Source organism: Macrosteles quadrilineatus, unplaced genomic scaffold, assembly GCF_028750875.1.
Source record: "Macrosteles quadrilineatus isolate MER2022 unplaced genomic scaffold, UCM_ALF_1.0 Scaffold_1__1_contigs__length_201487025, whole genome shotgun sequence".
Classification (NCBI taxonomy): domain Eukaryota; kingdom Metazoa; phylum Arthropoda; class Insecta; order Hemiptera; family Cicadellidae; genus Macrosteles; species Macrosteles quadrilineatus.
This window is the reverse complement of record NW_026542594.1, coordinates 167,751,885-167,769,447: the sequence shown is the minus strand read 5'-3', so window position 1 is coordinate 167,769,447 and position 17,563 is coordinate 167,751,885.

The window sequence follows — 17,563 nt, the reverse complement described above, 5'->3', positions numbered from 1 at the left end:
GAAATTAATTAAATAAAAAAGGTCTGTATGCAAATAGAACGGAAATTTAACTAGTTGTGTTGTAATAATAGTATATTTCATAACAAGAGTAGAAAGTGAGTAATTACATATTTGAGACCATGTTTGAATTGCGAAATTTATCGAGCACTTTTAAATGGTCGAGAATGCTATACCATTGACTATATGTTATACCCACTTGCACTCGTGTTTTGAACGTTACTTTTCGCTACAATGCAAAGAATAAATATTTTCTTGAACATTACACTACTCATAGCATTTTTCAGGTTATAACATAAATATTAAACAAACAGTTAATATTTACTTTGGTTGTACAGTTTTGGCTGTCGAAAATTAAACCAGTTGACAAAAAAAATCTTTGTCTACATCGGCATGCTGTTTTGTTTCTTATATTATACCCAACCTGTATAGCAATGTAATGCTGATCGGTTAATACATTGTAAAAAAATCCAAAAAATATAGTAAACATTATTTTTGCATAGTTAACATTATTTTGCCGTAGCAAACAATGTAATGATGAATTTCGCAGGTGTTAAACGTGTAACGAAAACTGGTAATTTCACAGTAGTGTAGCGAAAAAACATTTTACTGTATGGGAAATGTTATTCAAATCATTGGCCAGGTTATTCACTCGCCTTTAAATATGAAAGTCGCTGGTTTGATTCCAGCAAGCAAATTGATGGCTGAAACTTAATACCATTTGTCATAAGGCTAAAAACTTATTTAAGCTATACTAGCTGTTGTACCCGTGCTTTGCAACGGGAAGAGGACACAAAATAGAAAAATTTAATCTTTACATCTGTTGCATATAATAGTTACACACCCGCCATTGCTTTTAGAAAGAAAATTCAACTTTTATAGCCTTAATAGAAACGTTTAAGTTATGACTTTTATATCTGGTAAGTAGTGGATACCACCATTTTGGTTTTGATTAATTTTGAATCTTGTGTAGACTGATATGAGAAAAACTGAACAAATCTTCGAATAAAACTTTGACATACATGATTTACCTTCATCTCCCTTAATTACTTATCTTTTAATTTATTATTGACATTTTAAAATTTATTATTGACATTTTAAAATTCATTTTTGAAGTTGCAAAAATACTAATTATTGAATGTAAATGAACATTTTTTTTTCTTTCTTCTTTATATTAAACTAGCTGTAACCCGCGGGCTTTGCCCCGTTTAACTTCTTAATTTTCAAGATTATGTCGTTCGCATGGCTCAATCACGTCCTGGTTGAAGTTTGTTCGCTACGCTCACTCACCTTTAGGTTGGAGCTCTTTCTCTACGCTCACTCACCTTTAGGTTGGAGCTCGTTCGCTGCGCTCACTTGCCTTCAGGTTAGCTCGTTCGCTACGCTAACTCACCTCCAGGTTGAAGTTCGTTCGCTACGCTCACTCACCTTTTGGTTGCAAATTAGCTGTTGTCATAAATGTAAAAGAAATAATAGTGCTGCACCCTGTTGGTAATCCTTGTAACTTTAATGCTATTGAACATCATAGAACAGAACCAACTTGTTTAATTGAAACAGCTGTTAAGATTCAATAATTCCATTTCTCATAAGGTTAACATGGGAAACTCCAGAGCCACTGGGGCGGAGCCCGAAAGGATTTTTGAAATAAGAATATGCCTATATGTTAATCGGGAATGTGAGCTATCATCATGCCAAATTTCAGCCCAATCCGACCAGTATTTTTCGCGTTCACTTGTCACAAACATACATCCATACATCCAATTAAATCACAAATCCTTCTTCAGTTTCTTCACTCACAATAAATCATTAGCAAAACTAAGTCAGCTGTTATAAACTTTAGAAATATTGCTGTGCCTTATCAATACAGTCTTTTGAAATATTAAAGAAACTATATCTATAGGTACTATAAAAAATGTTAAACAAATAATTTAGCATTTAAGACAGCAGACAAAACTAATATGATTATCAAAGAATCAAGGAGTAAAAAATGTAATAGCAAATACAGTTATGTTTCATTGCATCTCTGATTCTACTCTACAAAAATATCAACAAACAACTTTATATACAAATCAGTTCTTTTAATCAGTTCCATCGTCCATTGCCATTAAATCTTCACACTTACCATTAAGTAAACATAGTAATAGATATTTCATTGATTTTAGAAACAAAAGAACACTGTGTACTGCTTAGTTTTATGATATTTTCCTTAGTTTAATTTAATCAGTGGTGTGGCAAAACACAAATAATAAATGTATCAAATAAAGGAAATGTGAACTGAAAGCTATGTTAAGATAAAATAAGAGTATTTTGTATTACCGTTTGATAATTAAATATAGTTACACATATACAACCGATTTTAGAAAACAAAAATCAACGACGTACAATTTAGTTATTGGTGATATTCTTTAGTTTAATTTAAGCATTAGGTTTAGCAAAACACAAAAACTTAATTTACCTAAATATACATAATATAAAACACAATGTGATGTGCAAGTTATGTTAAGTTAATCCAACACATGTTAAGCAGTTAGAATTTATTTAAAGTAGCCTCAAAATTCATACAAAACATCCATACATTGTAATTTTCATACTGTTTCCATGAAAACATATCAATAACATTATTTTCATAACTTAGACGCTTTAAAAAAATCCAAAGCAGAGCCGGAGTTGATACAGCAACGGTTATAGAATCTTTTTTTTCTATAACCATTGACATAGATATAGAATAAATAATCCATGATAAAAGGTTAGATTAAAATAAACCTACTTCATAGTGATGGAAAATATTATATTTAATTTCTTTGTATCAGCTGTCTGAAATTGTTAAATGTATGCAGTTTAGCAGTTCTTCTTGTTTACATTTAAATGTCAAAGCAAAGGTAAACAAACATTGTTAATGTTCTCATCGCAGCCATGGAGACCAATCAATATTTACTTTTAAAATCCTCACCTCTGAACTTTTAAAGCCAAAGGGGCAAAGCCTACGGTCAGTATCAAAATGTGAATAGTCCTATAATGGTCCTTGGTATGGTAGCTATATTTTTGTAAAATTTAAGCCCAGTTGGTTCAGTAGTTTTTGCACCTATTAGTAACACACATACAGACAGACACCATTAGATTTTTATATAATAGTATAGATATAGATTTATATCTAGGAAAAGATTGTTGGTAAATTATTAACATGACTAGGGTTTAAACAGTTCCCTTGCAAAAATAAGAAAATATTGCGTAAACATCCAAACAACTAATTGAATCACCAATGATGATTGGGGGTGTCAAGAAATCCATAGCAAGTAGGCCTTTCATGTATGATGATTTACGAGTCTCCGTGAATTTGACTCATTTTCTGTATAGGCCTGATCAGTTTATATTAATTTGTTTAATTGGAAAATTGTTTTATGACTATTATATCATTATAAAGGTTTATTTTAAAATATGAGTGAATAGGTTTTAGCATTGGTTTAGTAATGAACTTATAGAAATGTACCATATTGGGCTAGATCATACGGAGCGTTGAAACGTTCTAGTGGTCAATACTGACTTCAGTGACTCCTTTGCTGGCCACTCCACACATTACAATCCAACGAATAAAAAAATGGTACAGACTTTGAAAATTATCATGTCTAACTTTACTTTACTTATACTTTTATACTTTTCGATGAAATGGCAACCATACAAAGTAGGTATAATAAACCAAGTATGAATTGAGATGAGTGTAGGATGAGTGGCACGATCTTGTAGTCTTGTTAGTGACTAAGACTAAGGCCGACATATTCCTTAGACACAGCTGTTAATTAATAGCCCACACAGCTACCTACAGTTTATAGTGGAATCCGAACCACATTTTTGCCTTGGTATATACGAATTGGTCTAATTATCAGGAAAGTACTGCGGATAGTCGTAGTACTCACTAGTGCGGACGTTAATCCACACCAGAGAGTATCGCATCCACAGTGCATGCCTATAAAAATATCCACAATAACGTACCTTCAACAAAAAAAAATTACGTTTACGACATTTTTTGGAAATTTGCAAGCAATATCTGATTGCCTACAAAATGTATTTGGACAAGGTAGGTACGTATACTGCCATTGTAACAAAATTAGTAACAATTTCTTGAATTTGCATTCTTATACTATGGTAATTCCTACAATTCTCTGGGAAATCCCCTAACAATTGAATATTTCAGGCAAGATGCAATGAACTCAACTTCTCATACAAGGAAGACAGTACTGTACCGTGGTCTTTATTTCATATTTTTCGTTGTTTGCTTAAAATTTAGCATTATGTATTTACCATTATATAGGAGTAACCTAGGGCTGGTCTAAGGATAGAGCGCGGGAGCTATATCCAGAAGGCCCTGGTTCGAGTACAGCAAATCACCAATGACATGACTTTGAATTGTGTAAGCGTACTTCCAATTTTATTGTAAGATCTGAAGAATGTTTACCATGAATTACTTACATTTTGTGATCTATTTTTGGCCAAAATACCAGATAACCAGCGATATTTTATGTATAGATTTTATTTTTTATTAGAAATTGTTTAAAAGATGGCCGATTAACAAGAAACAATAGTAAACAACAACACGCTCTCTACGATGTACGAAAAACTTTACGAATAAATATTAAACTTCATTGTTATTTTGTTATATATATCCATTTTGTTATTATTATTATTATTGTTATTGTTATTACTGTTTGAATTTATGCTGTTATTTAGTCATCAATCATCAACTCAATAGTTGTATCACAAAAATTGTATTATGATCCTGTTATGTAATGGTTAGAGCTTGTTTGTCCGTTAAATAAATAAATAAACATATTAGCTCAAAACTTACAATAATATTATTAATTTATGATACATCAAGGGAGTACATTATGTTTTATAGGTTTGTCACCCTTGTAAGTTGTATAGTTTGTTCATACAAAGAATGCGCATACATGATACAAGTATTGAGATCTATCATAGCTCAATAGATAAATACAAACCTTGACCATTGGCCGTAGGTAGCCCCCATCCATGACTGCCTTAGTTATTTTAACAAACTATAGTACCTTTAGTTTGTTACCTATCTACAGAAACAGAACAGAATAGAACTTTGGGCGATGAAAGATTTTTCTTTGTTATAAATCTCTCTATAAAAATCTGTAAATTAATAAAGTGTCCGTCATGCAAAAATCCGTATTTGGGATGAGAAAAGAAAAAAAAATCCCAAGTGAAAACACTGCCAGCGGCAACGGCACGCGTCCACGTTGCTGGCAATATTGCTCTCACGGCTCCCACCCCCCCACTCACACCCTCACTCCCACCCTGTCTCTCTCTCTCTCTCTCTCTCACCCCCTTTCTCACCCTCCTGCGCTCATCTCGCATCTCTTCCCCCAACCTCCCTACTACAACTCCCTCGTTTCCACTCAAGCCACAGGTTTCCAGACTTCCTCGCTTTCCCAACTTTTTCTTAATTTTTCCTCTGGTACCCATAAACAATGTTTTTCAATGGAGCTTAAAATTCAACCTGAAAACACTACACTATTCTTACACTAGGTTGTCTTTGCAATTGACTATAGATTTACTGTAAAGAGTCAATAGTTAAGTTGATAAGAAGTAGAAACGTAATAGTAGTTATTGTACTTGTATAGACAATGGGGCTATAATAATATACTCCCGTTGCAAAATGTGTATAGGTACTGTAAGAAAACTTAGAGCTGTTTAGTAAAAAAATCCAACTAGGTTAAAAGGGAAATTGAATTTTCTTCTTCCTCTAACTTAACTAACATTTTGCTCAATGCGCACTTAGAATCACTGCTAAGAGGGAAAGAGAAAATAAATTTTGTTTTGTGGCTTAGATATTTTAGGGTTAGCGAAAAGCAGAGGCTAAAACGACCGGTGGAGCCTTTGATTAGAATACCTCCATTTTTAAGAGAGTCTGAAACTTAGAGGTGCCATGTAGTGCCTTCGGAATGGGTATTTTATTTTCAAAATTGGTTTTTATGCACGGTCCTAGCAACTAACATAAAATGAAAATTATTTGAAGGATTTAGATTTAACCGTAAATTGTATTAGTCTGAGAAAAATACAGTGGCAGCGACAGAATGAAATTAGCAATCAAGGGAGCAGTGGTGTTGAGAGGGGAGCTAATATGGAGTGCGGGTCAGAGTGGCGCGTGTCGCTTAAATCTTGCTGCTTACCCCTACTGCTTACCGCCTAGGCGTTTGGTGTAGGCCTACTGCTTTCTGCTTACTGCTTACTGCTTACTGCTTACATCTTTCTGCTTACCACTTACTGCTTATGCGTACTGTTTACCGAATACTGCTGATTGCTTAGCGCCTAAAAGCCTACTACCTACTGATTACTACTTATTCCTGCTTGCCGCTTGCCTCTTACTGCTTGCCTCTTTCCGCTTTACGATTTAACGACTTGCCAATTTACTTAAAATACTTCATCCCGTTACGCAATTCAAGTTCAAGATTATATCAAATGAAGATCTATCCCCTTCTTGTTTATGCAGTGTTAATCTATACTGAATTTGATACAATGTATTGAACTGTGTAGTGTGTAGCCTGTCTGTATTTTTTATTTCGACGTTTGATCGTTTGGTCTTTAGATCAACACCTTCCTTTATTGTCTTATACTTGGACAGTATTGAAAAACACTGTTAACCATTTTTAAAATTGTGAATTGCGAAATGTGAAATGTCTTGAGATTTCATTTCATTTATGGTCAAAGTAACGTGTCACCCTGGGACACTATTAAAATTAGACATTTTCGATGCGTCTATGTTGCACAATGTCCAATGAAGATTTTTCAGAGTGAGAACCTCTTTGCCGACTGTCGCTTGGACATACATCATGGTCACATCATTGGTACATCACTAGCAGATTTTGGACGCGTTGGAACATCAATAATCTGTACTGTCCTGGTTTTTGAGGGACAAGTTTTATCTGGAGAATATGAGAAGACTGAGTTTTAACAATAAACATTTTAGACATTGTGGTGGACGTCAAAAAACGCATTGGTATTTAATTTAGGATATTCTAACACGGATGTTTCACCGTTGAACCAAATTGGAAACTCAGACACTACAGCACTTTATTGAATCATTGAAACCCCACAATGCTCTGTCCTGTTTTATGAATCCAAGTTATATCCGGAGGACTAAAACACTTTCGGACATGTTTTAAGCGTTTCGAAATTTAATTTCGCAGATTGTAACACTGACTTTTCACCCTTGACTTGGCCTAACCACAAACCCCTCCACATTCGTAGATGTGGAGCGGGTCGCCGGAAGACTGCCCCCCCAACATCTACCCCCCCCCCAAGCAGGTTCCTACGTCATATTGACGTCATTGACCGTGGGGGGGGGGCAGTTTTCCAGTCACACTCAAGTTTAGTTGTCAAAAAATTCTAAACTAACCTAACCTAACCACTGTACTAACCTAAACAAACTTGCTGTAACATTAAATTCTGTTTTATATCCCCACATGCCTTTTCTATTATCCAACGGAATTACTCGAATTACAATACAATTACAATTACATTGAATGATTTGTCTAGGGGGGGGGGGTATTATTCTAGTCACGGGCAAGGTTTCCATATTGGTTAGTTGGCAGATTTTGTGACGTCACGTTTCACTTAGGGGGTGGTTTTCCGGGGGATAGTATTCCGCATCCCCTGTGGAGCGACTAAGCGGTAGATGGAGCGATGGAGCGATGTTGGAGGGTTGGAGGTGGCGAGCAATGTTAAATGAGGGACATTATGTCTCGGCATCAGAGGGAAGCTGTAACGGCTGTATAAAGGGACGCTCGATATTGAGCTGCCACGCCCGGACTTATCGTTGCATTCGACGAATCCTAGGTTCACTCCGGACTTCGGAGCCGGGTGTTTAGTTTATCTATAAACTATACTGTGTTCTTTATAGTTTAGTTGTAAAGTAATTGCTTTATTATGCTCCATGCGTGTTTGATTAATCCTGCGCTTAAGAATATCAATGGCTTTACTTATAAACTATACTGTAAGCTTTATAGTGTAACAAAATTATAAAGTGATTGCTTCATCATGATCCATAATGGGATCTATGTTACACTGGACCTAGACGTTCAGTTGATTTGTAAGCTATACCGTAAGCTTTGTAGTTTAAAAATATAAATCAATTTCATTAATCTTCCATTCTTGTTTGGTTGTTCAAAAGTATCAGTATGGGACAAATCCGTACTTTTGTATTCATAAATAACACTGTTGTTCTATATTAAAACTTTTATTCGTTGTGTTGAAATGACTAACTCGATATCTTCCGCGTCAGTACTACATACATGTAGTTTTTGTTACACAGTATACATGAAAACGACTCAGTGAACATTGTTTTTATTAAAACAAAGTGGTAAAATAGCTATCTATTACTAGAATCTTTAGTCAAAGAATTTTTTTAAATTTAAATAGTGTTGTGCCGATATCAATTTTTCAGCAACGTACAGTCTTTGCAGACGCAAAGTTAGACGACTATTCTGGTTTTTGAGAATGCCTTAAACCTCAACAATATAGACAGTCAATGGTTAGATGGCATTTTCGGATAGGGAGGGATTATTATATTGGCATGCAAAATTGAGTTACAAATCATTTCATCATTTAATTTTGATACTGTACTGTACAAAGATTCCATGAATATTTATTTTTGTAATAACTGACGTTTTGACGTTTCAAGTTCAGTTAAGTTTGAGCAGTTGTGGGGTAAAATATTCGTTATCTTAAACGAACTCTTAAATGAACTCCCGAACGGTCTCTTTAATAGGTCATAGTAAGCAAATAACTCAATTTCTTGAGTTAAAATAGTTCAAATCATGGATATTTTCGTTCTAATATCCATGGTTTGAAACTATAAAAAATATAAGGAATAAATAATAAACGTGAAACACACTCTACACCAAAAAGAGTGAAAGATAATTTAAAATTAGCTTATCTATACGGATAGCAAATTAGTAAGGCAGGATGTTTCGCATAAGGGTTGCTATCGTAGGTTTGATAGCGACTTTCAAAAATCAATTAAGCACAAAATGATGATATATTCTATAAGAATTACTTAAAACTGCATCGTAAATAATAACATATCTGACTTAAAACTTAAACACATAATCCAGTTAATACCTCATGAGAATGTAAATCCCTCGAAACAAGAAAACCACTCTTAATACTCTTTTACTCCATTGTTCAAAAGTTAGCGTTGTTATAATATTTACGTTCAGTAAATAATACCAAAGGTGTTATTTAGCAAGGTTTACCGAATACTTTTACAAGCCATAATTTACAAATAAAAGTGGAAAAGTGGACTGATTAAATTTAGATCTTTATGCTAATAATAAGTGAGTTTCATTCTTTCCTTTATGAAAATCGAAAGAATCAAAATTCCTGATGTGGTTTTATATGATGTAGTAGAAATAAATGGAAGCTGAGCCATCGAGCGTCATGATAGTACCAAAGACATTTTTCTAACTGTTCTGATACATCCTTCACAATTACATTCAGGCCAAAGTCCTCCTCTTTCCCCTTGTTATACACTTTTATTCTGTACGGTGGCGACGTCCTGTAATCCAGCAGCGACTCCAGAGGTATCCAGGTGTAATCCAGGAGGTCACGAATTGTGGATATTTATAGGCAAGCACTGTGGATATGATACTCCCTGGTGTGGATTAACGTCCGCACTAGTGAGTACTACGACTATCCACAGTACTATCCTGACAGACCAATTCGTTAATACCAAGGCAAAAATGTAGGTCGGATTCCACCATAAACTGTAGGTCCTTAGTTGCAATTAGCTATATGGGCTATTAATTAACAGCTTTGTATAAGGAATATGCCGGCCTTAGTCACAAACAAGACTACAAGATCGCGCCACTCCATCATACACTCATCTCCATTCATACTTGGCTTAAAATACCTACTTTGTATGGTCACCATTTCATTGAAAAGTATTAAACAATGATTTTTTTCCATTTAGATGCTGGCAAAGTCGATGTACTGACATGAGGCTATGTAGTCAAAGCAGTATTTTACGATTCTCAGTACAGAGCACAAGTCTTGGAGTCTGTCAGTAGGATGCTACCTTCATCTGTCTTAATAGCTTGAGTGGAGGTGCCGTGACAGTGCGGTGGAGGTAGGTGGAACGTTTACAGTCAATATTGTTTGGATTCGAGGCACCGTAACAATGTGGTGGTGATAGGTGGCAAGTTTACATTCGGTATTGTTTGGAGTTGCCATGACAATGTGGTGGAGGTAGATGGCAACTGTACAGTCAGTTTTGTGTGGAGATGCCGTGACAATGTGGTTGAGGTAGATGGCAAGTTCACAGTCAGTTTTGTGTGGAGATGCCGTGACAATGTGGTGGAGGTAGATGGCAACTGTACAGTCAGTTTTGTGTGGAGATGCCGTGACAATGTGGTGGAGGTACTGTAGATGGCAACTGTACAGTCAGTTTTGTGTGGAGATGCCATGACAATGTGGTGGAGGTAGATGGCAACTGTACAGTCAGGATTGAGTGGAGGTGCCGTGACGATGTAGTGGAGGTAGATGGCAACTGTACAGTCAGTTTTGTGTGGAGATGCCGTTACAATATGGTGGAGGTAGATTGCAACTGTACAGTCAGGATTGAGTGGAGGTGCCGTGACGATGTAGTGGAGGTAGATGGCAACTGTACAATCAGTATTGTGTGGAGTTGCCGTGACAATATGGTGGAGGTAGATGGCAACTGTACTGTCAGGATTGAGTGGAGGTGCCGTGACGATGTAGTGGAGGTAGATGGCAACTATACAGTAAGTTTTGTGTGGAGATGCCATGACAATATGGTGGAGGTAGATGGCAACTGTACAGTCAGTTTTGTGTGGAGATGCCGTTACAATGTGGTGGAGGTGGATGGCAACTGAAGAGTCAGTTTTGTGTGGAGATGCCGTTACAATGTGGTGGAGGTAGGCGGCAAGTTTCCAGTCAGTATTGTGTGGAGGTGCCGTGACAGTGCGGTAGAGGTAGGCGGCAAGTTCACAGTCAGGATTGTGGTGGCACGCGCGGCTCGATATCACCTCCCCCACCCTCTTTTTGCACCCATCCCCATGTCTCCCTCTTCAACATCCCCGCGCTCTCTATCTCAGCATGATTACAGCCATTAACTGATAACAAACGTCTGTCTGTTCGCTGCTGCTCATTTGCTCTCTTGGCGAAGACTGTGATCGTTCAACACCGTGGTTGATGTTTTAGTTGATTTAGAAGTTTCACTGCTATACTACTTTTTACTTTTCCCCTCTGTTCGTAGTATAAGGAGAAAGTATTGTCTTTGTCAAAACTTTTTCATTTGAGTTTTGGGGGATGTTGTACATTTTACATTCCCATAAACACAAAAAAGTAGTTTGTGAAGTAGTAGAAGTCATGTAGTAGTAGAAGTCATGTCTGTCGTCTGATTTTGATGAAATTAGGTATCTGGGTACTAAACTAACTCATATTGGTACCTCCAACTTTTTTGACATTTTGATTTAATGCCGATTTGATATCTTGGCTGTTTTGATTAAAATGTTGTATGTTATGAAGCTTTTAACTCTAAACTAAATTATACAGCCCCTAGTGCTGAATAAATTACGGATCATAAACTATTGCAATTGTTGTGATTTTACCCATATAATATCATTGTTACTCACACCGCTTACCCACGAAAGGGATGGTACAAGCTATTGAGAGGAATTATGTGTTAATTTGCTGATACTGTTTACGTCTTTATACTATACCTACATAAATATATTATCACGACAGTATAATCTACGATCAAGCTTTTATTAAATTGTATATTTTGTTAATAAAATGCATAGGCTTTTTGAAGGAAAACATTTCAATATTAGATCACACGTCTACAAAGATTATTTTTAATACTAATACATAATTCACGTCAAGCCTTTTCCTTTCTACTGTACTTCTTGGATTAACAATGAAGAAGGAGCTTCCTTCGATATCCAGTTAATTCAACGTAATTTAATTGTTTAAAATAAATATTTGTTTACACTATTTTATATCGAACTACAGTATCTTATAACTTTTGATTTAGCCTCTTTGGTGTTCAATTGTTAATTTTACTATTGAGTGTTCCGTAAGTTTGTAAATAAGTTACATTTTCAGTTTGATAACAGACAATGGTGACGATCTCATAGATACTTTACCGTCGAGTTAGTTGCATGCATACATTGTACAATGTACAGTATGCTGAACATTTCCATACAATGCAGTTGCCAAGCTCATAGTATAACCGGGCTCAAGCTGATATCTCTGTGGTCGAGCGGTTGTCAGTTACTACGCTGTCTCCCCCTCCACCTTACGGCAAACTCTCACAACCTCCCCCCCTCTCCCCCTCACAACAATCATCTGGTCGCAGGTTATCAGACACGTTGGACAACCAAGCTTTTGTTTTATCACCACAACTCTTAAATTTATAAACCGGTTGTCTCCCTAAGCTACATCAGACCATGAATAACCTGACGGGATTTTAAAATTGATAAAATATTTTTATTTAAACTCAAATTTTACAATTTTAAGACAAATATAATTCGTTGTAACAACTTGCATATTGCTTGTAATTAAGTAAAAAAGAATTTTAACTCGAAATATTTTTTTAAGCTTTTTACTACCTAGGCAGGTTTATAATGTTAATCTTTGAAGATTCTAGCTGAACCAAACTAGTAGGCTATACAAAATATGCAGCTTTGCAAAGTCTAGTAAAGTTAAGTAACATTGAACTTTTTTCTTTCCTTATTTTTATCGATAAATGAATGGTATATACAGTTGCAGGATGATTACGAAAATGTTGATAACTTATCATTGAATTTAAAAAAAATGATATAGTTTTAGAAAAATGTATAAAATACTCTCAATAGTATTTTTTAAATGGTGGATAACTTATAGGCTGTATTTCTTGAACAAAACCTTAGTACTTAAGCATCCAAATTTTCTAATAGCCAAAAACGTGTGTTATATCTATCAAGGAATATATTTACCTCTTCTTACGTTATGTCTCATAGAATTGATAAAACGTGTAGGCACTTATAATATAAAGTTTGGTATTTAAAGTGACTAAATATATTTCAAGAGCCAAACCAAAAATAAAAACAAACTTAAAAAAATATTTCTGTAATATAGATAATAAAATTTAAAAAAAAACCTCGAGATCATGAGATGACACAACCAAAAGACCTTATTGTAATTTTTGATTGACTCCATCAAACATGAAATATCTTAGTATTTGTTTATTGCAAAATACATCACCTACCGTAGCTGTAACTACCGTCGTGAAAACCAGGGCAGCATAAACGAAATTGGGATCGTGCCCTAGCGGTATAATAAAGGTGGTTTGCCGTTAACCCTTCCCATCCCTACGGCCTGTCCTACCATCCTGCTACCCAACTACCCTCGTCACCAGACCGAGTATAATCTTCCCTCTTACTCTACCCACCTTCCTTCACTACCTGCTCTACCATCCTGCTACCCAACTACCCTCGTCTCCTGACCAAGTATAATCTTCCCTCTCACTCTATCCACCTTCCTTCACTACCTGCTCTACCATCCTGCTACCCAACTACCCTCGTCTCCTGACCAAGTATAATCTTCCCTCTCACTCTATCCACCTTCCTTCACTACCTGCTCTACCATCCTGCTACCCAACTACCCTCGTCTCCTGACCAAGTATAATCTTCCCTCTCACTCTATCCACCTTCCTTCACTACCTGCTCTACCATCCTGCTACCCAACTACCCTCGTCTCCTGACCAAGTATACTCTTCCCTCTCTCTCTATCCACCTTTCTTCACTGACCCTATCCACCTTCCTTCACTGACTCTATCCACCTTCCTTCACTACCTGCTCTACCATCCTGCTACCCAACTACCCTCGTCTCCTGACCAAGTATACTCTTCCCTCTCCCTCTATCCACCTTCCTTCACTGACTCTATCCACCTTCCTTCACTACCTGCTCTACCATCCTGCTACCCAACTACCCTCGTCTCCTGACCAAGTATACTCTTCCCTCTCCCTCTATCCACCTTCCTTCACTGACTCTATCCACCTTCCTTCACTACCTGCTCTACCATCCTGCTACCCAACTACCCTCGTCTCCTGACCAAGTATACTCTTCCCTCTCCCTCTATCCACCTTCCTTCACTGACTCTATCCACCTTCCTTCACTACCTGCTCTACCATCCTGCTACCCAACTACCCTCGTCTCCTGACCAAGTATACTCTTCCCTCTCCCTCTATCCACCTTCCTTCACTGACTCTATCCACCTTCCTTCACTACCTGCTCTACCATCCTGCTTCCCAACTACCCTCGTCACCAGACCGAGTATAATCTTCCCTTTCACTCTACCCACCTTCCTTCACTACCTGCTCTACCATCCTGCTACCCAACTATCCTCGTCACCTGACCAAGTATGATATTCTCTCTCACTCTACTCTACCTCCTTCACCACCTGTTCTACAATCCTGGTACCCAACTACCCTCGTCACCTGACCAAGTATAATCTTCTCTCTCGCTCTACTCTATCTCCTTCACTACCTGGTCTAACATCCTGCTACTCAACTTCCCTCGTCACCTGACCAAGTATAATCTTCCCTCTCACTCTACCCACCTTCCTTCACTACCTGGTCTAACATCCTGCTACCCAACTACCCTCGTTATCTGACCAAGTATAATCTTCTCTCTCGGTCTACTCTACCTCCTTTACCACCTGTCCTACCATCCTGCTACTCAACTTCCCTCGTTACCTGGCCAAGTATGATCCTCCTTCTCACTCTACCCACCTTCCCACACCACCTGCTCTACCATCCTGATACCCAACTACTCACGTCACCTGACCTAGTATTATCTTCTCTCTCACTCTACTCTATCTCCTTCACTACCTGGTCTAACATCCTGCTACCCAACTACCCTCGTTATCTGACCAAGTATAATCTTCTCTCTCGGTCTACTCTACCTCCTTTACCACCTGTCCTACCATCCTGCTACTCAACTTCCCTCGTTACCTGGCCAAGTATGATCCTCCTTCTCACTCTACCCACCTTCCCACACCACCTGCTCTACCATCCTGCTACCCATCTACTCTTGTTACCTGACCGAGTTTGAAGTTTCTACCTATATAAACTACATATTTTGGAACCATCAATAACTGCCACTGATACCACAGTTTTTAAGTTTACAATATACCTACAAAATTTATCCATCTTGCTTAACAACTTGTCTCATCGTGAGGTATAATTCCTTAGTTATCTCAGGTTCTATTAATAAAATATCGAATACTTAATATGAACATTTTCGTATAGATTCCCCTCTTTTTATGTTGAGATAATACAAAACTGTTCGAAAATGAATTGAGTTATTGGAGTAACTGTATTGTTTTTTATAATTAAATTTTTGTTTTTGTGCAGTATTGTATTTTAACAGTTTTTAAACATGGTAAAAGTATTTTTCCCTTTTATTACATGGTTTTACCAACTATGCAAAGAAAATAACATTGTTTAAGCTATTTTTATCAATTTCCTTAATTGAGTTCATCAGTTTGAGTACATTAGATTAGAAAAAGTACGTGATGCGAAATCCTCTTGTTTTTGTAAAGGGAATTGAAGTGAAAAGTGATAAAGCGTGGTATCGAAGTTCGATCTGGACAATACAAGTCTGAAACTGACGCAGTCGTTGGTGACAGCCACAGAAATGTCTGAGCCTTTAAACAACAATGGCGTGTGCAGAAAAAGTACATGTCATAGGGAATTAAAAATAATTAATCCTTCATTACATTAAATATTGTATGTATAGGTTATGTACATACAACGTATACATACAAACTGATGTTATTTCCGTTACTGCAGGAGATATTCAAACGCTGTTCTTATTGAAGACTTTCTAAATTAAGTACTGATCAGTTTTCATCGAAAGATAATAAAATCTATCGTAGTACCTATTACTACAACAGCAACAGCAACAACAGCTATTACTGTGGTTGAGGGGGCAGATTCTAGGATTTGAGAGGACTGTGTCCAGATGATTATTTTAATTATTTAGTTTATCGTATGTTTTGTTTACATTTTTCTGTTACTATTTTTCTTTTGATTTATTGAAATATTTACTCTTGAATAAATTATGTTTTATTAAAATTGGAAGAGTTTTTGTTCTATGTTTTGAGTTAATCGAAGTAATTTTGCCATCCCTTTTAGATGAATCAGTTTTGCGTTCTAACAATTGCATTATTTTGCTTGTTTTGATTTCACAAATGTTGTCCATTTCACTATTCTAAACAGCTGATTACAAAAATAGATATTTTATTGAACCACGTACGTGTATTTATCATATGGAAAACTGTTGATATAATGGCGACGATATAATCATTAGCGCTCGTACAGCTGTTAAAAAATAGGTTTAAAAGACTATCTTTTCTTATCGTGATTATGGCTCAAACTAAAATTATTCCAGTGTAATATACATATATAACATGTAGTGGAAAAATATGTACTAATGACTAATCAGCTAAACTAGAATTACATATAGTTTAGAATTACACTAGATGTACGGTATTAGAATTACCACTAGAATTACAGCTAAACTAGCAATACAACATGGTTGTAAAATTGATTGAATAAAACAAAATGTTCCTATATCCAATTCTTTAAAAAATGTTCACACATAATCTCATATTCCAGTAAATGACGCAACCATGTTAATGAAGGTCTTTCATCGATATTGAACAAAGAACAGAGGATAGGATGCATGGCTTGAAAGTTTTTTTGTTTAAAACTAAACAAAATTTGATCTTAATATTTACAAATGTCGCGTACTCTTGTTATTTAATCACCAAAACACATACATCTTTTAGAATAAAAACATTTTAAATTATTAAAATACTAAACATTTGAAATTTGTATTTCTTGTTCAAACTGAACGCCATTTCCGTTAAAAGACTACCACTATAGGGTTTTCAGGTTGAAATTTTATTATTATCTCATCCTTATTACTCTTGCTTATTGTTATGTTAGGTTCAGTTTGGGAAAACCGAGACATAAATACATACAATACATAAATTGCTTATTTAAGCTATGTAGTAGTATTTAATATAAAGGAAAACGTCCTAAACAGTTATAAAATAGTTCCCATTCCATTATTTAATATTCCACCCTCTCTCTTAACTCTACTGAGCAAATGGTAATGTCAGCAATACGCAGTGGACGTTAAGTGTAAAGGGAATGTTAAAGTCAGCAAAACGCAGAGGACGTTAAGTGTAAAGGGAGTGTTAATATCAGCAATACGCAGTGGACGTCAAGTGTAAAGGGAGTGTTAATATCAGCAAAACGCATTGGACGTCAAGTGTCAAGGGAGTGTTAATATCAGCAATACGCAGTGGACGTCAAGTGTAAAGGGAGTGTTAATATCAGCAAAACGCATTGGACGTCAAGTGTCAAGGGAGCGTTAATATCAGCAATACGCAGTGGACGTCAAGTGTAAGGCCAGGCGCACACAGGCGATTTTGAGTCGCGCAACAGTTGCCCGACTAAAATGTTCAACATTG